The sequence below is a fragment of the Oncorhynchus mykiss genome, chromosome 7 (genome assembly GCF_057628025.1).
Source record: "Oncorhynchus mykiss isolate SJ-2025 chromosome 7, ASM5762802v1, whole genome shotgun sequence".
Classification (NCBI taxonomy): Eukaryota; Metazoa; Chordata; class Actinopteri; order Salmoniformes; family Salmonidae; genus Oncorhynchus; species Oncorhynchus mykiss.
Genome location: NC_143028.1, coordinates 63,815,335 through 63,838,088, shown reverse-complemented (window position 1 = coordinate 63,838,088; position 22,754 = coordinate 63,815,335). Strand labels below are relative to the sequence as shown.

Here is a 22,754-nt window from a genome sequence, read left to right as displayed (position 1 = left end):
TCTAATAGTGTATTGTATGCGCTAATTGTCTTAACCTATGGTTAATCTCTACAATAGGCCTGTGTGGATGTGCTTTGTAATAGTGCTCAAATTAAACTTGCATGTCTTATTACTGTATTTTTGCGTGTTACTATTCCTTGTGAAGTCATATGTAGCCTAGGCTATATATGGCTCTAATTCATATTGTGCCTGTTCTTTTGTCATTAGTGCTGTGAGTGTCAGCGGCCTAATGTGGCCCATAGGCTGGGAGCGGGGCTCAGGTGTGTGTAGGCCTAGACTCCTAGATGAGACTGGTGTAATAAATTCGGAGGAAATCATTTTAAGGAGAGCGCTTGAGCACCCAGTGCGACAGCCGGTCCCACTCCGTGATGACATTGTGTGCATATTGGGGCATGAGATGTTCATTAGTGAGGTGTGAAGGGAGGGATGGGGGATGGGGGGCGGGTGCGCAGCACACACGGTCGAGAAACAGCGAGGGGGAGAAAAAAGGGAGAAAGGGGAGGGAATCACCGATGCTCCTATTCTAAAATGAGTAGCTGCTGCGTATGAGAGGCCGGCAACAAAAGCGAGGCAGGCGCGTTGTTTTTCTTCGTTTCATTCTAGAGGAGAAGAGGACAGAAGGTGAGAGAAGGGGGAGAGAAAGATGGGAAAGGGGTATAGCAGCGAAATAAAAAGAAGTGGGCTGCTTTTAGAAAATGAGAGGGAGATAGGGAGAGAGGACATCCTAATGCGACAGGGGCTGCAGCTTGACTAAATTGAGTAGCGCAGAAGGGGGGGAGACAGGAAACAGAGCGTGAGCGACGACAAACGGAGATAGAAAGGGAGAGAGGGGGGAAAGAGAGAGCGAGGTAGAGAGAGAGGGAGGGACAACAAAGATCTGTCAGATGAGGCTAGAGACGCTTCTATTATCTGAAAATCCCGTGTGGTCTCCTTTATTACAGGGCGTTCTGAGCGGGCTGCATCAGTGTGTCTCTTGCGCATGATCAGCCGTCTACACATCCCTTCTGGCCGGAGTGAACCCACATCTCAGCATCTCCGCCAGCAGAGAGAAAGAAATAAAAACGCTCGCTCTCCTCCGCTAATTGAGGTAGGTAAATGCGCATTTATATTTATCTGTCGCACTATCAGATGAGATGTGTTTGTAGTCTGAACTAAAAATTGGGCGGATTAAACCTTGTGTTTACCTGTCGTTGAAGGGGCTTCAAAATGCATGATATCGCTTGAGCGGTTGTTTAGGTTTGGTTTTCCGTTTTTACCTCATTAGACGCACTAACTGTGTGTGGGATGGAGATACGCACTGATATGCCATTTAGCATGATTATACTTCTAGAGTTACACCCCCCCCCCCCCCCCCTCCCCATCTCGTTTGGAGACATCTCATGGATTATTCCCATAGTTTACCGGATCAAACTGGGGCATGGTTCATGCTCCATTGACAGCACCCTGATTGGTGAACAGTAAAACGTTAGCTTGTGTTTTGGTTTTATCTCAGCTAAAGTGACGGGAAACTCAGTTTAGTTCAACCTTTAGGTGGAGAAACCCCACGGCTTCTCCCGGTGAATATAGGGTACCCACAGCCTACCTTCATCATACGATGCCTAGGAGAACGGCTGGCGGGCAGGTGTATGACCTATAGTTGATGCCACCGGCGCACACTGTCGCTCACGCGCGCGCACACACACACATCCGACTCACCCAGTAGCGGTGTCAAGTAGAGTAGACTGAGGAAAGGTGGAGAAGGAAACAGTCCACAGTTAATATGAACGCAATCAAGAGAGTAGGCTAATAGTGCTGAAGGGAAAGGGCACATGCAACATATTAATACTGTACATATCAAATGACTCATATAATGTTGAAGAACATACAGGATTCTGAACATACAGTATCTCGCTGCATTGCGCCCAGGTTGTAGAGCACCACTCCAGACAGTTCGTGTTGAATGTTAATATGAACCTTTTCACATAATAGCCTATTCGGGTTTCTCTTTATCTCGAGCGACAGCACAGTCAATGTATAATAAATCAATGCGTCTTCATGCTATCAACAGAACACCTCTAAAGTACGTTGTATTAAATTCGTAGTACTACGAAGTTAGTACACAAGTTGCGAGTGGAGGGTGAATGTGCATGTTTATGCTTTTTTTTGCTCTGGTTTATTTGGCAAAGCAACACTGTAGCATGTTTTGAATGTTCAGTGCAGAAACAGTCAAGCATCCACGCTTGCGTTGGTGTGATAGTAACCTTAGCAGAGTTGCCAACAACTACGATAAATTCAGGTTTCCAGGGGAAATTTAAGATAGCGCCTGACTTCCACTTTTGGACGTTAACAATGCGACAGTATGTCTTAACTCCTACTTCATATTTACTAGATTGGTTGAACAGTGCAGAAAATAACCTCCCCAACAGTTTAAAAAAAAGTCTCATCAAGACCAGAATGTGGGGGTTTGGTTCCAGGCATTTCTTCTAGGCCTGCTACTTTAGGATGATGTGATAGTAGCCTACTTACTGGGATGGCCAGTAAGAGGCAAAGATAGAGGTAGTAGAGATGGATATTGCTCTATCATCTAGGCATTGTGAGCCGGTGACAGTGTTGCATTGTGGTGAGGAGACCCATGCTAATCCTCAAATTGAGGTGTTAGCTATAGTGTTGTTACAGCGTGAATAGGCTACTCAGCCTTGAGGAGCCTTGAGAATCCCTCTAGTTTTGTATCTCTGTGTTGCTGCAGCAGCACTGTCTTCCTATGTGAAAGCCAGCAAGGCTGTATCACCTCCACCTCAGCAATGATCAGGCTGAGGCCTGGACAATGTGTGACCGCTGTGCACATTTACTTTCTTCTCATGTTGCTGATGATGTACTGGGGTTCCTCTCGTTTTAAACTTGGCAAGGTTAGCCCTCCCATGCTTAAGCATGCTTAGCTCCTTTAGCCGGAGCATCTGTCTTTCCCCCGTTGGCTGTGTCTCTGTGTCTCGGTGACCCACCACTAGCTCAAAGACTCCTTCTGCTCCCTCTAACGAGGGGCTGACCACAGGGGTCAATCCTCCCTCAGAGCTCTGTGTGTCTGTATTGCGTGTGTGTGTGTGTGTGTGCGCGCCCGCGTGCGTGTGTGCGCGTGCGTATGCATGTTTTGCTCAGTGACTCATGGCACCACTGCAGAGCGTCTTAGAATCTTAGATCTAGAACCGATAGAAGGGAGAGGAATGCTTTGTCTTACACTGGCAAATAGAGCAGATAGAATATTGGTGGAATGCTTTGTTCTGTATGGAACCCTCTCAGATTGGGAACTACAAGGCTACAATTACACTTGACAGAGTATTTGGCTGCATGGTGCAACAACCTTGTCTCAGAGCATTTCATATAATTCTGTACGTAAATCTGAGAAACTCCATTTAGTATGATATGTTACTTTTTGTATGGTATGAATCATTTTGTGGATGTCCATCACAATGGGATTAGGGTTAAGGTTAGGGTTAAGCTTTGGAGTTAGGTTAAAGGGTTAAGGTTAAGGTTATGGGAAGGACTAGACCAACTAACACATTATGGGGGTGACCATATCAATGTTTTGAAGGTTCTGGGGGTGCCCTGATTAGTTATGGAAGAGCTCAGTGATTCGCATCCTTCTCCATTTGATGCTCTAAAGCTCCTCTTTGATAGGCTCTGTAACAACGTTAAATGTAATAACACCGGTAAATGTAATACGTTTTCTTTTTGTAATAACTTTTAATTTTTTTATGTAATTAACCAGGTAATTCAAAAAATCTTGCTGGTAAACGTAATAAAATGTTGAATGGTAAACTTATGTTTTTCATAGAAACTTATGATTAGTCAGTGGCCATGCACCTGTGAGCACAGACATTTACATCGGCGTCATGGAACGCCCCCTTTTCTACTCCAGTATAAAACCCACTTCCGACAAAATGTATATGAGACCAGAAAGCATGGAAATGGTTGGCAATTTAAATAGAAATAGTGACATGAGACCAATCACGTGCAGCGCCAGCTGAATACGTTACAAATGGTTGAGAAATCTACCACTATATAGACCAAGCAGACCAAGGCATGAGCCGGATGTTGTAAAATGGTTTAAACTACAACTCTACCAAAGGACAAGACCAGAGAACGTGGCCATCATCCCCACGCTGAAATGGTTAAGAAATCTACAAACCAAAGACCAATTATCCAGTCTGCAGCTGTTTAAGTATTTTAGTCTGGTAAATGCAACCGATCGAACGGTACTCTGAAAGATCCATTCTGGAGAACATTTCCTTATCAAGCGACCAGGGGTACGTCTGAAGTATCCATTACAACAGACATTATCCAGAGCTCGCTGAGAAAACTACAACCAAGAAAGTCCTTGGGACTTCTGGGGAACGCAACCAGAGACATTTTGTCAACTCTCTCCAGCAGACGGACCGGCGAGAGACAACAAAGGCATACACTTGTAAATATGTAAATTGCAATTTATTTTTAAATAAGCGGCTGTGCATGTTCAAATCATATCAAATCAAATGTCTTTATATAGCTCTTTGTAAAGTATTAGCATTTCCATGGGTGTAGTTATCAACTGTATATTTGTGTTTTTTCTCTGGCTTTCCCGCTCGAGTTGTCCCCAACCCTTTCATTTGTCTACCAAGCCGTCATATCGGTTTCTTCCACTAGGGACTTCTTCTTGTGAGTGTATTTATATAATTCTGTGTGATTATTTCATTAGTTAGTAAATAAATACTTAAGCCAATTTGTATATCGCTAATTTATGCTAGGGTTCGTGCAGATATCCAAGGGATTGCGACATTCAGAATATGATTGATGAGGTAATAATACATTATGAAGTGACTGTAATCGATAAGATATGAAAATATGTGAAGAGAGTTAAAATTGTGAAATTGCAACTCTTTAAACAACATTTTCCGGTGGTGCCCCAACTTCCTAGTTAATTACTATTCCATGATTAGTTTAATCACATAGAGAATTGATTTGATGATGTAACAGTCTTCACATTAATGAACAGCAAATGTTACGACATCAGTAAGGCCACTCCTATAGAATTCTATGGTCACTCCCACTAAGGCCAACTTGAATGATTGATATCCCACACTTATATGTGCTATGTATGCAATAGCCTGGGGACGATGTTACCCCAAGAACCACTTACCTTGATGAAAGCCCCCAACCTAAAGAAATTGAAAGTGTATTTCTTCTGGAACCAAGTGACATGTTCCTCAGTACACAAACGTGCACATTACAAAAACGAGCCATACCACGCGGTGCTGGGCCCAATTGATCATTTATAACACATACATAAATGCCTTGTATCATATGATGCTGTACTTACTATAAGGTCAGACACCTTTGGTCATTCATAACATACATAATGGCTTATTGATGTAAACAAAAATGTATTAACACTTGAGGAATTATCACTAACAGCTAAACAAATAAACATTTAAAGACATGTTTAAACCATACATTTATTTTTATTTGTAATTTTTTTTTAAACAATGCAAATACATGAAGTCCAGCAATACAGTTACATTGAACATTACACAGGGCTGTGATTTGTGTAGCTTGGCCCTGAGCTGGCGGAATAATGGTTTTTGCCTCTCTTCCTGCTGGAGGTACTGCATGTTGGTTCCCAACCTTAAAATAACAACAAAGAAAGTTAGCAGGTCTGTTAGGAAATGCCTTTGTCACACCGTCTGGTTAAGGGCATTTCTGTGCTGTGCCAGAAACTCTAAATGTGAAAATGGGAAACGCCATTAAATTCATATTATTATATTCCTCTTTCATTTACAAATCTCAGGCCTTGACTATGAGACATGGTTGTATCTAGGGGGATTTGTATCTAGCTAGCTACATTTTAGCTAGCTAGCAATTGCTGTTAAGTCACCAAAATTATTTCAAATAACGATTGAGATAGCTACAGTATGTAACATTCAGAATCAGAATCACCTTTATTCGCAAAGGACATTTACATATACCCAGAATTCGATTCACTGAAATGGTGAATATAGGCGATAAAGATTGTATACAGACAGAATATATTGACAAAGAATTTACGACTTCACACACTATAAACAGCAAAAAACACAATAAATGCACATTCATGCATGCATTAATTGACATGAAGACTGAACAGCAGTAACCCAGCAAACAGTGAAGGTCCTGAGGACATTCTGCAAAGTTCCCATTAGGCCCCTTAAGGGTTTCGGCACAACGTTATCTCTCTGATGTTCTGAGAGCGTTCTAAGAACATTGCGTGATGGTCCCAAGGGAATGTTCTCTGGGGACCTTTGTCTAGTTTTAGGACATCACAGAGGACCATGTCAGGACCTTTGTAGAATTTTCTCAGGACTTTCATTTTACTAGTCCTTAGGACATTGTGTGATGGTCGTAAGGGAATGTTCTCTGGGGGACCTTTGTCTATTTCCCTGTAAGTTCCCAGGATGTCACTGAGGACCATGTCAGTACATTTTTTGTGTCATGGTCCCCTGATGGTTTTCTTTAGTTCCCAGTTTGTCCCGGGGACATACTCAAGGACGTTTTTAGGACATGTGTCATGGTCCCCTGGAGGTTTTTTCTAGTTCACGGTTGGTCCCGGGACGTCCCCGAGAATGTTTTTAGGACGTTCATGCGACATTGTGTCACGGTCCCCTGAAGCTTCCCTGGAAGTTCTTGAAGGTATTTGTCACATGATGGTCCCAGGTGGCCCAAACCATTATAAATAAAGTCATGAAATGGTGTGGGGTTTTTAAGGTTAGTGTTTATGCTGCAGTGTTAATTTTTGTCAACAATAACTATGACAAAAAATAATTGTCAGTAACCTATTTTTCCTGATTAAAACTATGATGGGATGCCCTTTAAAAAAATCTATAACTATTACAATTTTATTTAAATTTTACTCTACGAAAATGTGACGAGACAAGAATTCCACTTGAGACTAATGGAAATTTGATTTGACATGAAGCTCCTTTTCATCTGTTTTGTCCAATCACAAGAATGCACTCATTCAGAATATTTCATACAATCCTCTCATTGGCAGAATTGAGGTCTTTCAGTTGCATGGACTGATTGAGCTGATCTGCCCGGCTCTCCCACATACAGTAGCTCCCAGGCATTCGCTCCAGTCACAAGTACATTTTTTGAACTGATGTAAAGCCAGGACACTTCACTTGTAACTAACTTCAACTAAAAACAGCAATGTTTTCTCTCTCCCTTACTTTCATGTAGGCTATTTTTTCTTTGATCATATCAGAAACTATATTTTCCCATGTGCTCTGTAATTTATTCATCTGTTTTGCCTCTCTTGCACCGCGGTCCGCAAATGTGAGTTGTGGCTGCTTATTCCTTTGGGGAAAAGTAATGCTATTTGTTGAATATTAGGAGTACAGTAATATTTTTGGAAAGCCCCCCCCCCCCCCCCTCATGATGTGGAGTAGAGTTCAATGTAGTCATGGCTCTATGTAGTCTGTCTGTGCATTTCACGTAGTCTGTTCTGGACTTAGGGACTGTGAAGTGAACCCTAGTGGCATGTCTTGTGGGGTACAGTGCCTTGCGAAAGTATTCGACCCCCTTGAACTTTGCGACCTTTTGCCACATTTCAGGCTTCAAACATAAAGATATAAAACTGTATTTTTTTGTGAAGAATCAACAACAAGTGGGACACAATCATGAAGTGGAACAACATTTATTGGATATTTCAAACTTTTTTAACAAATCAAAAACTGAAAAATTGGGCGTGCTAAATTATTCAGCCCCTTTACTTTCAGTGCAGCAAACTCTCTCCAGAAGTTCCGTGAGGATCTCTGAATGATCCAATGTTGACCTAAATGACTAATGATGATAAATACAATCCACCTGTGTGTAATCAAGTCTCTGTATAAATGCACCTGCACTGTGATAGTCTCAGAGGTCCGTTAAAAGCGCAGAGAGCATCATGAAGAACAAGGAACACACCAGGCAGGTCCGAGATACTGTTGTGAAGAAGTTTAAAGCCGGATTTGGATACAAAAATATTTCCCAAGCTTTAAACATCCCAAGGAGCACTGTGCAAGCGATAATATTGAAATGGAAGGAGTATCAGACCACTGCAAATCTACCAAGACCTGGTCGTCCCTCTAAACTTTCAGCTCATACAAGGAGAAGACTGATCAGAGATGCAGCCAAGAGGCCCATGATCACTCTGGATGAACTGCAGAGATCTACAGCTGAGGTGGGAGACTCTGTCCATAGGACAACAATCAGTCGTATATTGCACAAATCTGGCCTTTATGGAAGAGTGGCAAGAATAAAGCCATTTCTTAAAGATATCCATAAAAAGTGTTGTTTAAAGTTTGCCACAAGCCACACCAAACATGTGGAAGAAGGTGCTCTGGTCAGATGAAACCAAAATTGAACTTTTTTGGCAACAATGCAAAACGTTATGTTTGGCGTAAAAGCAACACAGCTGAACACACCATCCCTACTGTCAAACATGGTGGTGGCAGCATCATGGTTTGGGCCTGCTTTTCTTCAGCAGGGACAGGGAAGATGGTTAAAATTGATGGGAAGATGGATGGAGCCAAATACAGGACCATTCTGGAAGAAAACCTGATGGAGTCTGCAGAAGACCTGAGACTGGGACGGAGATTTGTCTTCCAACAAGACAATGATCCAAAACATAAAGCAAAATCTACAATGGAATGGTTCAAAAATAAACATATCCAGGTGTTAGAATGGCCAAGTCAAAGTCCAGACCTGAATCCAATCGAGAATCTGTGGAAAGAACTGAAAACTGCTGTTCACAAATGCTCTCCATCCAACCTCACTGAGCTCGAACTGTTTTGCAAGGAGGAATGGGAAAAAATGTCAGTCTCTCGATGTGCAAAACTGATAGAGACATACCCCAAGCGACTTACAGCTGTAATCGCAGCAAAAGGTGGCGCTACAAGGTATTAACTTAAGGGGGCTGAATAATTTTGCACGCCCAATTTTTCAGTTTTTGATTTGTTAAAAAAGTTTGAAATATCCAATAAATGTCGTTCCACTTCATGATTGTGTCCCACTTGTTGTTGATTCTTCACAAAAAAATACAGTTTTATATCTTTATGTTTGAAGCCTGAAATGTGGCAAAAGGTCGCAAAGTTCAAGGGGGCCGAATACTTTCGCAAGGCACTGTATGTATGGGTGTCTGAGCCATGTGCTAGTTGCTTAAACAGACAGCTTGTGATTTCAACTTGTCAATACATCTCACAACGACAAGCCCTTGACGGTTATGATGGGGTTCAAATAAGAGTTGTAAATTGTTTAACCTTCGGTCAAGACTTTACAATCTACCACAATATCAATGTTGCTAAGGTAAGCTAAGGTATATGAGGGGATACTAGGACTATTTGGGCAAAGCCATCTACAGCGCATTCAGAAAGTATTCAGACCCCTAGACTTTTTCCACATTTCGTTAAGTTACAGCCTCATTCTAAAATGTATTAAATATTTTTTTTACTCATCAATATACACACAATACCACATAATGACAAAGCGAAAACAGGTTTTTAGAAAGGTTTGCAAATTTATTAGAAATAAAAAAGAGAAATACATACTTATTTACATAAGTATTCAGACCCTTTGCTATGAGACTTGAAATTGAGTTCAGGTGCATCCTGTTTCCATTGATCATCCTTAATTAAGATGTTTCTACAACTTGATTGGAATCCACTTGCGGTAAATTCAATTGATTGGACATGATTTTGAAAGGCACACACGTCTATATAAGGTTGCACAGTTGACAGTGCATGTCAGAGAAAAAAACCAAGCCATGAGTTCAAAGGTATTGCCCGTAGAGCACCGAGACAGGACTGTGTCGAGGAACAGATCTAGGGAAATGTACTAAAAATATCTGCAGCATTGAAGGTCTCCAAGAACACAGTGGACTCCATCATTCTTAAATGGAAGAAGTTCGGAACCACCAAGACTCTTCCTAGAGCTGGCCGCCCGACCAAACTGAGCAATCAGGGGAGAAGGTTCTTGGTGGGCGAGGTGACCAACAACCCGATGGTCACTCTGAAAGAACTCTAGAGTTCCTCTGTGGAGATGGGAGAAACTTATAGAAGGACAACCATCTCTGCAGCACTCCACCAATCAGGCCTTTATGGTAGAGTGGCCAGACAGAAGCCACTCCTAAAAAGGCACACGACAGCCCGCTTGGGGTTTGCCAAAAGGCACCTAAAGGACTCAGACCAAGAGAAACAAGATTCTCTGGTCTGATGAAACCAAGATAGAACTCTTTGGCCTGAATGCCAAGTGTCACGTCTGAAGGAAACCTGGCACCATTCTTACGGTGAAGCATGGTGGTGGCAGCATCATGCTGTGGGGATGTTTTTCAGTGGCAGGGACTGGGAGACTAGTCAGGATCGAGGGAAAGATGAATGGAGCAAAGTATAGAGAGATCCTTGATGAAAACCTGCTACGGAGCACCCCCGGACCTCAGACTGTGGCGAAGGTTCACCTTCCAACAGGACAACAACCTTAAGCACACAGCCAAGACAATGCAGGAGTGGCTTTGGGACAAGTCTCTGAATGTCCTTGAGTGGCCCATTACGAGCCCGGACTTGAACCCGATCTAACATCTCTGGAGAGACCTGGAAATAGCTGTGCACTGACGCTCCCCATCCAACCTTACAGAGCTTGAGATGATCTGCAGAGAAGAATGGGAGAAACTCCCTAAATACCTGTACAGGTGTGCGAAGTAATGTAGTGTCATACCCAAGAAGACTCGAGGCTGTAATCGCTGCCAAAGGTGCTTCAACAAAGTACTGAGTAAAGAGTCTGAATACTCATTAAATGTGATATTTACTTTTTTAATTGATAATACATTTGCAAAAATGTCTAAAAATATATATTTTTCTTTGTCATTATGGGGTGTTGTGTGTATAATGATTAGGGGAAAAACAATGTAATACATTTTAGAATAAGGATGTAACTTACAAAATGTGGAAAAATTCAAGGGGTCTGAATTCTTTCCGAATGCACTGTAAACGTGATGGAAGGTAGTCTAAATATTAATTATTTAATAGAAGAAAAAGCACTGACTATTATGTGACTAAAGTGTCTGTGACTAAAGCTAGACATACGTTGTCCAGCGTTTTAGTCGACTGTGAAATACTACAGTTAATGAAGGATGAAATTATTAAAATGTGACTGAGGCTAAAAGGTATTTTAAGACTAAACTTAAATACTAAACCAGTATAACAGCAAAGTAGCTGTTCTCTTTTGACATTTATTTGAATACATCCATAACAATGAGCTGAAAATACCCGATTATGCTAGAAAAGTAGCTAGAAAAGTTTGCCTTCTTGTCAGGACACTCAACGCTGTTCATTAGGAGGAGATCACATTGCATATCAATTGCTAGGGTAGAAGCTAGCTAAATAGTTTGTTGCTAGCAAACCTGGTAATATGACAACTGAATTCAAAAATACCAGTTGCTGAAAACAGCGACCTAAAACCCCAAACAGCAAGCAATGCAGATGTATTGGTAGATGGATAATAAAAATCAGACATTGAATATGCCTTTGAGCATGGTGAAGTTATTAATTACACTTTGGATGATGTATCAATACACCCAGACAGGTGTCTTCCTGACTCAGTTGCCAGAGAGGAAGGAAACCACTCAGGGATTTAACCATGAGACAAATGATGACATTGAAATAGTTACAGAGTTGAATGACTCTGAGAAAACTGAAGATGTATCAACAACTTTGTTGACTCCACAATACAAACCTAAATGACATAGTGAAAAGAAGGAAGCCTGTATCAAGGCACAAGGCAAGGCCCAAATGCAGACACAGAAGGCAGATGGTTGAGGTCTTACAATGTTTATTAATCCAAAGGGGTAGGAAAGAGAATGGTTGTGGACAGGCAAAAAGATAAAAACCAGATCAGAGTCCAGGAGGTACAGAGTGGCAGACAGGCTCGTGGTGAAGGCAGGCAGAATGGTCAGGCAGGCAAGTACAAAGTCCAGAAACAGGCAAGGGTCAAAACCGGGAGGACTAGCAAAAGAGAACAGGAAACCGCTGGTTGACTTGAAAAATACAAGACGAACTGGCAGAGAGAGACAGGAAACACAGGGATAAATACACTGGTACAGAGAGACAGGAAACACAGGGATAAATACACTGGTACAGAGAGACAGGAAACACAGGGATAAATACACTGGTACAGAGAGACAGGAAACACAGGGATAAATACACTGGTACAGAGAGACAGGAAACACAGGGATAAATACACTGGGGAAAATAAGCGACACCTGGAGGGGGTGGAGACAATGACGAGGACAGGTGAAACAGATCAGGGTGTGACAGCCTGAACAGAATAAAAATATTAGGCACTAAAGTAATACTGCAAAAAAGTTGGCAAAGCAATTAACATTTTGTCCTGAATACAAAGTGTTTGTGGCAAATCCAATACAACACATTACTGAGAACCACTCTCCATATTTTCAAGCATAGTGATAGCTGCGCAATTTAATGGGTATGCTTGTAATTGTTATGCTTGGGAGTTATTCAGGATATAATGGAATGGAGCTAAGCGCAAGCAAAATCCTAGAGGAAAACCTGGTTCATTCTGCTTTCCACCAGATGCTGGGAGATTAATTCACCTTTCAGCAGGACTTTAATCTAAAACCAAATCTACACATGAGTTTCTTACAAAGAAGACAGTGAATGTTCCTGAGTGGCCAAGTTACAGTTTTGACTTAAATCTACTTGAAAATCTATGGCAAGATCTGAAAATGGTTGTTTAGTAATGACCAACAACCAATCTGACAGAGCCTGAAGAATTTTGAAAATAATTATGGGCAAATGTTGCACAATCCAGATGTGGAAAGCTCTTGGAGAATTACCCAGACAGACACACAGCTGTAATTACTGCCAAAGGTGCTTTTACAAAGTAGTGACTCAGGGGTGTGAATACTTATATAAATGAGACATTTCTGTATTTAATTTTCAATGCATTTGCAAAAATGTTTCATAACATGTTTTTCTTTGTTATTATGGGGTATTGTGTGTAGATTGTGTGTAGATGGGTGAAGAAAAAACATATTTAATACATTTAGAATTCAGGCTGTAACACAACAAAATGTGGAATAAGTCAAGGGGCATGAATACTTTCTGAAGGCACTGCATGTGCATCAAATTGAGCAAAGTAGCACATAAAAGCATTGATTTTGAAATGTTATTACATGACTGGTTGAGATTATTACATTATTCATACAAACAGTTGCTACTCAACACTTGTTAATGTAATAACTTATTACATTTAGCGTAAAAAGTTATTACATTTACAGGTCAACATTTTATTACGTTTACCAGCAAGTTAAACGTTTTTTTTTTTACAAATAGAAAAGTTATTACATATACTGTTGTTACAGGCTATGAGCGATGGAAGGAGATATCAGTCATTCAATCTCTCCAGATGATTCCTCTGGACCATCTCTGCTCTGACCTTCTAATCTCTAACTACAGCAATGGGTACCAACCGGTTGATTGCGATCCACTGGTCGATCTTCAAGGCATTCCTAGCCGATCACCAACATTTCTGTAGAAAATCCAATGATAAAGACTCGGGTCCTTTATTTTTATTTTCAACCCCCATTGGACTGGGGGTGGAACCAAGAGGACAGGCTGGCGAATGTCCCAATGAGGGATCAGAATGCCGTCCAGAACCGGGATGAGAACTGAGGACCCCGGTCGGAGACCATGTGCACGGGCAGTCCATGGATCGGGAAGACATGCTGCACCATGAATTGGGCCGTCTCCTTGGCCGAGGTTAGTTTGGGAAGAGGAATGAAGTGAGCCGCTTTGGAAAACTGGTCGACCACAGTCAGGATGGCAGTGTTACCCTCAGACGGGGGGAGACCCATGATGAAATCCAGGGATAGGTGGGACCAGGGACGGTGCAGGACAGGCAGTGGTTGCAGAAGACCAGCCGAAGCTTGCCGAGGAGTCTTATTCTGAGAACAGACCATGCAGGCGGAGACAAACGTGGCGACATCCGGAACCATCGTAGGCCACCAAAAGCGCTGTCGCACGAAGGCCAGGGTCCAACAGGAGCTGGGTGGCAGGCAAGCCTGGAGGAATGGGGCCACTCTAGATCGGACAGCGTCAGGCACAAACATCCAATTATCATGGCCCCCCCAGGGTTCAGGCTGGGACCGCTGCGCCTCCTGGACCTGTTTCCCTATACCCCAGTTGAGTGTCGTCACCAGGCACGAGGTGGGAAGGATGGTCTCGGGCTCCGGGGTGGTACCCGTGGGGCTATAGCGGCGGGACAGTGCATCTGGCTTGACATTCTTGGGTCCGGCCGGTACAAGTTGGAGAAATTGAACCATGTGAACAGCAGGGCCCATCTGGCTTGCCTGGAGTTGAGGCGCTTGGCAGTGCGGAGATACTCCAGGTTCTTGTGGTCGGTCCACACGATGAATGGATGTTCCGCCCCCTCCAGCCAGTGCCTCTATTCCCTCAACGCCATCTTCACCGCAAGAAGCTCACGATTCCCCACATCGTAGTTATTTTCCGTGGCGTTAAGGCAGTGGGAGAAGAAGGCACAGCTTGAGGTCCAGGGCAGAAAGCTGAGACAGGACTGCCCCCACTCCGACATCCGAAGCGTCGGCCTCCACCACGAACTAACGGAAGGGTCTGGATGAACCAAGATGGGAGCTTATTTAACTAGGAAAGTCAGTTAAGAACAAATGTTTATTTTCGGTTACTAGTCCAACGCTGCCGCGTAGCCTAGATGTTGCCAAACCTGAGGACGCGTTGCAGCTGCACCCTGGGAGTAGGCTGGGGCCAATCCACCACTGCTTTCACCTTCCCAGGATCCATTTGCACACTCCCTGCAGCTATGATGAAACCCAGAAAAGAAATGGTGGAACAATGGAACTCGCACTTCTCCGCTTTTCAAAAAGCTGGTTCTCCAGGAGGCATTGGAGAACCTACTGGACGTGGAGCACATGTTCTTGGGTGGAACGGGAGAAGATGAGGATGTCATCTAGGAAGACAAAGACAAACTGGTTCATGTTGCGGAGAACATCATTGACCAGAGCCTGGAACACAGCAGGGGCGATGGTAAGGCCAAATGGCATGACCACATACTCATCGTGACTGCTGGCCATGTTGAAGGCGGTCTTCAACTCATCCCCTTCCCACCAGGTGGTAGTCGTTCCGTAGATCCAGCTTGGAAAACACGGTGGCCCCCTGGAACGGCGCGAAGGCCGAGGAGATGAGTGGTTGCGGGTAGCGGCTCTTCACCATCATGTCGTTGAGAACCCGGTAGTCGATGCACGGGCACAGGGTCTTGTCCTTCTTCTCCACAAAGAAGAACCCTGTGCCGGTGGGAGGAGAAGAAGAATGGACAGTCGGACACGCAGGCCCAGAGACAGGACAGGCAAGGGTCAAAACCAGGGGGGCGAGCAAAAGAGAGACTTGGAAAATGCAAGAGCTGAGAAAAATGCTGGTTGACAAACAAGACGAACTGGCGATCACAGGTATAAATACACAGGGGATAATGGGGAAGGTGGGCGACAGGTGAAACAGATCAGGGTGTGACACTGGGAAAAATAGGTCATGCAACTCAGAATTCCAAGTCAGAAACTCTGGCATCTTTCTGGAGCTCTGAATTATTGACCTGATGATCACTGGGGAACTCCTTTTGTTCCCAAGTTCCCAGTTGTCTTGAAAGCACCATGACCATCAGATGCAGGTACCATCAGTCCAATAAAATAAAAAAGCGAATTATTTGCAAATTGTTTAAATTTATGTTCAGCTGTTTCTCGCAAGTGCTACACTAACTGATCTATTTTGTTATCAAAGCTTGAGTTTTGAAATATAATAAGGTCTGAGAAGAACAATATTTGCAGGCCAGACATATAACCAATATGCTGTGATAATGTAATGCACAATCATCATTCCTACAGAACTATTTTAATTAGATTATTATTATTTTTTAATTAAGTCATGTTTAAAAAAATCTGAGCAGTAGATCTTGGCTTGCTTTTTAACTGCAAACGTGATCTTGACCACTGCTTTGGAGTGAATATTTTGAAGCATTGGGCTGGGTTGTGTTCAGAAGGCAAGAAGCTGAAGAACATCTTATCAAATGGAGGAGCTAGTTCTTGTCCAATGAGAACATACATTTGTTCAGAACCTCTTCTCTCTCTCACTCTCTCTGCTGAAGTCTCAGTCGTAACACTCTGGTTCTGAACTCCCAACCCCCCACCAGGGAACAGTGGTTTGGTGTTCTATCCCAGCTACACGGCATCCCTCCCAGTCATCGTATCTCTCCTGCAGAGATGAAGGAGTTCAATGGGTCTGATTCCCACTAACACACACACTGTATCCTGTGAGTGAGACACACTTCTTTCAGCTTGGTCAGTGTGATAATGTGTGTAATTAATAGTTTGAATGGCTATATTGTTGAGCTTGTGACACTTGTTCTCTCTGGCTTAGTGCAGTAGGGACTGTTGAGACTGTAACACTTGTTATGACCATCGGTGATTAGATGTGACCCGTCTAAAAGAGTTCTGATCTGGTCTCACACTGCTGAGGAGTCCACACACATACCCATGAATTAGCCTCCTAAAGCACTCTGTAAATTGAGAACTGAGTGGGAGACAGTGAGCTGTGTGTGTGTGTGTGTGTTTGTGTGTGTGTGTGTGTGTGTGTGTCTCCGCAACCACACATATGAAATGTGTTTGAGACGTGTCAAGTGAAGAGTCATGTATGTGCTTTTTTTATGTCACTATAAAATTTGTGTGTGTGTGATCTGTTTCACGTGCATGCGCGTGCCTGCGTATTCCATCCAGAAAACCTACATTTGTTCTGTGAAAGATCCAAGAACTTTAGTTAGGTCGCTGCAAATGTTCTCATAGCACAAAAACTGTGCAGTCTTGCTGATCTTTGTATAAAACATTTGCCTGATGTATTGTGTATATATTTTGTATTTAATAATTTTTAGATTAAGGCTGTAATGTAACTACATTTTATGCAAAAAGTAAAGGGGCCTGAATACTTTCCAAATGCATTGTAGGTTCCCAAAACACAAACTGTCCAGTTGCGTTGATATTCACATAATGTTTGTGTCAGGGCGCACAAAACACTCCTTTCATGTTGCAAGAATGTTGACAGAACAGCCTTTCTGAGTTTTTTAAAAGTTACCAGAACATTACATTTAGGAAACAGTGTGGTTACATTACAAGATAGGTTTCTAAAACACAAAATATAATCAGTTGTGATGACATTCACGCAATGTTTAAGTTGCACAGGACATTTCTATAATGTTTTAAGAATCTTAACAGAACACCTGGTCTGTTCTTTAAATGTTCCCAGAGCATTTGGGGTGGCAGCGTAGCCTAGTGGTTAGAGCGGTGGACTTGTAACCAAAAGGTTGTCAAATCTGTCATTCTGCCCCTGAACAAGGCAGTTAACCCACTGTCCTAGGCGATCATTGAAAATAAGAATTGGTTCTTAACTGATATGACTAAAGGTAAAATGAAGTTATGTTGCAAGAATATTCTTGTTGATTTTCACAGAGAACATTCCCACAATGTTCCACCATTTGTTTTAGGTTTCACATAATATTGCATTTATGTTCACACAAAATACATTTGACTTCGTCTTAGAGGTCCCTGAAACATTTAAAACGCTTGACATAATATTGCCATAACACTCATGTAATTCCTTAAAAACACAGAACAACAGATCCCAATTGTTTTTCTCCAGATTTAATGCAAATTCAATTTCAGAAATGTATTGTAGGTGATATAGCAACATAGCATTTTGATTTCATTCATAGTACATTTACCAGCATTTACTCATTCAAACACAACAAAAAATTGTTTTCTTCATATGTTGACAATTTGCACACATCAGGTTAAAACCGGCAATATTTACTTTTTAAGCCAAGTCATTTACCATCTGTGCCACCAGAGAATCGCTCTTATGTCTTATTGTTTCCATATATAGTGATGGAAGTATGTTCAATCATGAATTCCATGCTTCTTAGACATAACCCAGGGAAATACTGGTAAATGGGGTGGCAAGTAGCCTAGTGGTTAACTTGTTGGGCCAGTAACCGTAAGGTTGCCAAGATCAAATCCCTGAGCTGACAAGGTAAAAATCTGTCGTTCTGCCCCTGAATAAGGCAGTTAACCTGCTGTTCTGTGGCTGTCATTGTAAATAAGAATTTATTCTTAACTGACCTGCCTAGTTTAATAAAAATACATGGGTTGTTCACCTTCACTCATGTGCTTCTGGGCCCATATTTACAAGACTATGAGTGCTGATCTAGGATCACTTTTGCTTTTCAGATAATGAAAAATAAGACAAGGGGGACCATAGGAAGCGTCTTAAAGCAGGAATTAAATTGTGTGCTTTTTAAAAAGCTGAACAGTCAATTTTTACACATTTCATTTCTATAGTTTTACATAATTTTAAGACTGGATTTATAAATCTGGACAAGTGAAATGCATCCTCTATTTAAGTAGATTATATCTGAGACTCAATGTTTTCAAAGGAAACCTACCATCTTCAGCTTTGCAGCCAAATCATTAAACCTCTGCACCAGCAGGGGATTTCTGTGGTAGTTCATTTTTCCCCAGTCTATTTAGGACACAGAACAACATTTCTGAGTCATTAAAATGTTCATCCTTTTCATATGCTTTGTACTTGTAACACTGTATTTTACGATGTTCGCTCTTCATCCCATGTGATGAAATGTGTCTTATGAAATGTGATTTTAGTTGGATAGAGCTTCATTTAAATAACATGTATACTTATTTATTCACCTGCTTCTTAAATACAGGCTCAGAACCTTCAAACCAGACTGAAAACAAAATGTAAATGTAACATGTAAAGTGTTGGTCCAATGTTTCATTAGCTGAAATAAAAGATCCCAGAAAAAGCTTATTTTTCTCAAATTTTGTGTACAAATCCCTGTTAGTGAGCATTTCTCTTTTGCCAAGATAATCCGTCCACCTGACAGGTGTGATATATCAAGTCGCTTATTAAGCGTGATCATTACACAGGTGCACTTTGTGCTGGGGACATTTAAAGGCCCCAAAAGTTTTGTTTTGTCACACAACACAATTATACAGATGTCTCAGGTTGAGGGAGCATGCAATTGTCATTTTAACCACCAGAGCTGTTGCCAGAGAATGTAATGTTAATTTCTCGACCATAAGCCGCCTCCAATGTTGTTATCAAGAATTTGGCTGTACGTCCAACCAGCCTCACAACTGCAGACCATGTGTATAGCGTCGTGTGGGCGAGCGGTTTGCTGATGTCAACGTTGTGAACAGAGTGCGGTGGGGTAATGGTATGGGCAGGCATAAGCAACAGACAAAGAACACAAATGCATTTTATCTATGGCAATTTGAACTGCCGTCATCACCTCATGTTTCAGCATGATAATGCACAGGCCCATGTCACAATGATCTGTACACAATTCCTGGAAGCTGAAAATGTCCCAGTTCTTCCATGACCTGCATACTCACCAGATATGTCAACCATTGATCATGTTCGGGATGCTCTGGATTAATATTTACGACAGCGTGTTCCAGTTCCCACCATTATCCAGCAACTTCGCACACAGCCATGGAAGAGGAATGAGGACAACATGCTACAGGTCACAATCAGCCTGATCAACTCTATGCGAAGGAGATGTGTCGCGCTGCATGAGGCCAATGGTGGTCACACCAGATACTGCCCGGTTTTCTGATCCAGGCCCCTCCCTTTTTTTAAGGTATCTGGAGAAAAAAAAATATCTGCAGCTGTGAAGGTCCCAAAGAACACAGTGGCCTCCATCATTCATAAATTGATGAATTTTGGAACCACCAATACTCTTCCTAGAGCTGGCCACCAGGCCAAACTGAGCAACCGGGGAAGAATTGAGTTGGTCGGAGGGAACCAAGAACCGGATGGTCAGTCTGACAGAGCCCCAGAGTTCCTCTGTGGAGATGGGCGAAACTTCCAGAAAGCCAACCATCTCTGCAGCACTCCACCAATCAGGCCTTTATGGTAGAGTGGCTAGACAGAAGCCACTCCTCAGTAAAAGGCACATGACAGCCCACTTGGAGTTTGCCAAAAGGCACCTAAAGACTCAGACCATGAGAAACAAGTTTCCCTGGTCTGATGAAAGCAAGATTGAACTCTTTGGCCTGAATGCCAAGCATCATGTCTGGAGGAAACCTGGCACCATCCCTACTGTGAAGCACGGTGGTGGCAGCATCATGCTGTGGGAATGTTTTTAAGTGTCAGGGACTGGGAGACTAGTCAGGATCGAGGGAAAGATGAACGGAGCAAAGTACAGAAGGATTCTTGATGAAAACCTGCTCAGGACCTCAGACTGGGCTTAACGTACACCTTTCAACAAGACAACGACCCTCGTCACACAGCCAAGAAAACACAGGAGTGGCTTCAGGACAAGTCTCTGAATGTCCTTGAGCGGCCCAGCCAGATCCCGGACTTGAACCCGATCGAACATCTCTGGAGAGACCTGAAAAGTTGTGCAGCGATGCTCCCCATCCAACAAGACAGAGCTTGAGAGGATCTGCAGTGTACTTGTACATCAAGCTGCCTTATGCTACAGAATGAGAAGATAGGCTTCTGCCCTATGAGCTGTTCTGGCTCGCTTGTGCAAGGCTACTTACTGTGCAACCTAACTTAAACATTGTATACATTTCACCAAACTGAGTGTGTTTTGGGAACCTCTCTCTTGTAATGTACCCACACCGTTCCCACAACCTAATTAAATGTTTTGGGAAACTTTAAAGAACTCAGAAAGGCTGTTCTGTAAACCTTCTTGCAAGATGAAATGACTTTTTTATACAAACATTCATCAGCATGACAAGACAGTTTTTGTGTTATGAGAACATTTTCCACAACCTAGGTAATGTTCTGGGAATTTGCACATAACCAAGTTGGGTTACTGAGAAAACATTACTGGTACATTGTGTAATTACATTACCTGAAAACCTAATGAGAACTTTTAGGCAATGATCTGTGGTGGTTGCTACAGATGTTGTGCACGTCATTTTAGTGAATGTTAGAACTTTCCAAGGATATTTCATTTAAAACAAAAAAAGATCAAACCTTATCTATAAATGTATGGGAATCTTAGCTAATGTTCTGGGGATGTTCCCAGTTTGCTGGGTAATGTGTGTGTCTGTCTGAGTACAGACTGGCTGGCTGGAGCGGTGTGGGAGTCCAGGGACTGTCAGGGCAGCAGATACAAGCCGAGCAGCAGAGGTGCAAATTAAAAGTCAGTGAAGCGCTATAGGGGAACACGATGCAGACTGCTAATGCTGGGGCCCTGCACAGCTAGCCTGCTATCACACTGATAATGTTAGGGCAGCGTTAGCCAACTACTACATTGGCAATATCAGGGCAGTGCTAGCCAGCTAACACTGAGTCATGGCAGGACAGAGCACTGGGGGGTAACAAGGAGAAGAACATGAGTTTGGGGAAAAGAGGGCGAGAGAGGAAGAAGAGACTGAAAAAGCGCAAGACACAGATATATAAGGATATACTGTCACGCCCTGACCGTAGATTGCTTTGTATGTTTCTACTTTTTGTTTGGTCAGGGTGTGATGTGGGTGGGTATTCTATGTTGTATGTCTAGGTGTTGTTTTCTATGTTTAGGCCTGGTATGGTTCCCAATCAGAGGCAGCTGTCAATCGTTGTCTCTGATTGAGAACCATTCTTAGGTAGCCTGTTTTCCCACTTTTGTTTGTGGATGGTTATTTTCTGTTTCAGTGTTTGCACCATACGGGACTGTTTCGGTTTTAATTTATTCTCTTGTTCTTTTGTATTTAGTGTTGAGTGTATTAAAGGAAATATGAACAAGTACCACGCTGCGCTTTGGTCTACTCCTTCCACCAACGACAATCGTTACATATACATTATATATATATATATACACAGTATATATACAGTACGAGTCAAAAGGCTGTGTAAGGGCTACCTCAACCCAATTGAGATGGTTTGGGATGAGTTGGACTGAGTGAAGGTAAAGCAGCCAACAAGTGCTCAGCATATGTGGGAACTTGACTGTTGGAACAGCATTTCAGGTGAAGCTGGTTGAGAGAATGCCATGGATGTGCAAAGCTGTCATCAAGGCAAAAGGGTGGCTTCTTTGAAGAATCTAAAATCTAAAATATATTTTGATTTGTTTAGCACTTTTTTTTGGTTATTTCATAGTTTTGATGTCTTCAATATTATTCTACAATGTAGAAAATAGTACAAATAAAGAAAAACCCTTGAATGAGTAGATGTGTCCAAACTTTTGACTGGTACTGTATATATAAATGTCTGTGTTTAAAGAAAAGCAAAAAAAAAAGTCCATTAAAATAACATCAAATTGATCAGAAATACAGTGTAGACATTGTTAATGTTGTAAATTACTATTGTAGCTGGAAACGGCAGATTTTTATGGAATATCTACATAGGCATACAGAGGCCCATTATCATCAACCATCACTCCTGTGTTCCAATGGCACGTTGTGTTGGCTAATCCAAGTTTATCATTATAAAAGGCTAATTGATCATTAGAAAACCCTTTTGCAATTATGTTAGCACCCCTGAAAACTGTTGTTCTGATTAAAGAAGCAATAAAATGTGCCTTTTTTTTAGACTAGTTGAGTATCTGGAGCATCAGCATTTGTGGGTTTGATTACAGGCTCAAAATGGCCAGAAACAAAGCACTTTCTTCTGAAACTTGTCAGTCTATTC

At 42.2% G+C, this 22,754-nt stretch overlaps 1 protein-coding gene across 2 annotated transcripts in view; it reads left to right on the top strand.

Annotated features, from left to right (window-relative positions):
- Positions 1-428: 428 nt before the first annotated feature.
- LOC110528359 (contactin-2) overlaps positions 429-22,754 on the top strand; it is a 70,220-nt gene continuing 47,894 nt past the window's right edge. The window contains exons 1-2 of one of the 2 annotated variants that reach the window (XM_036983945.2): positions 429-621; positions 942-1,087. The gene's annotated coding sequence lies outside the window, so the exon portion shown is untranslated. Of the gene's footprint in view, positions 622-781; positions 1,088-22,754 lie in introns of those variants that run through there. The other variant, XM_036983946.2, reaches the window with a different exon arrangement.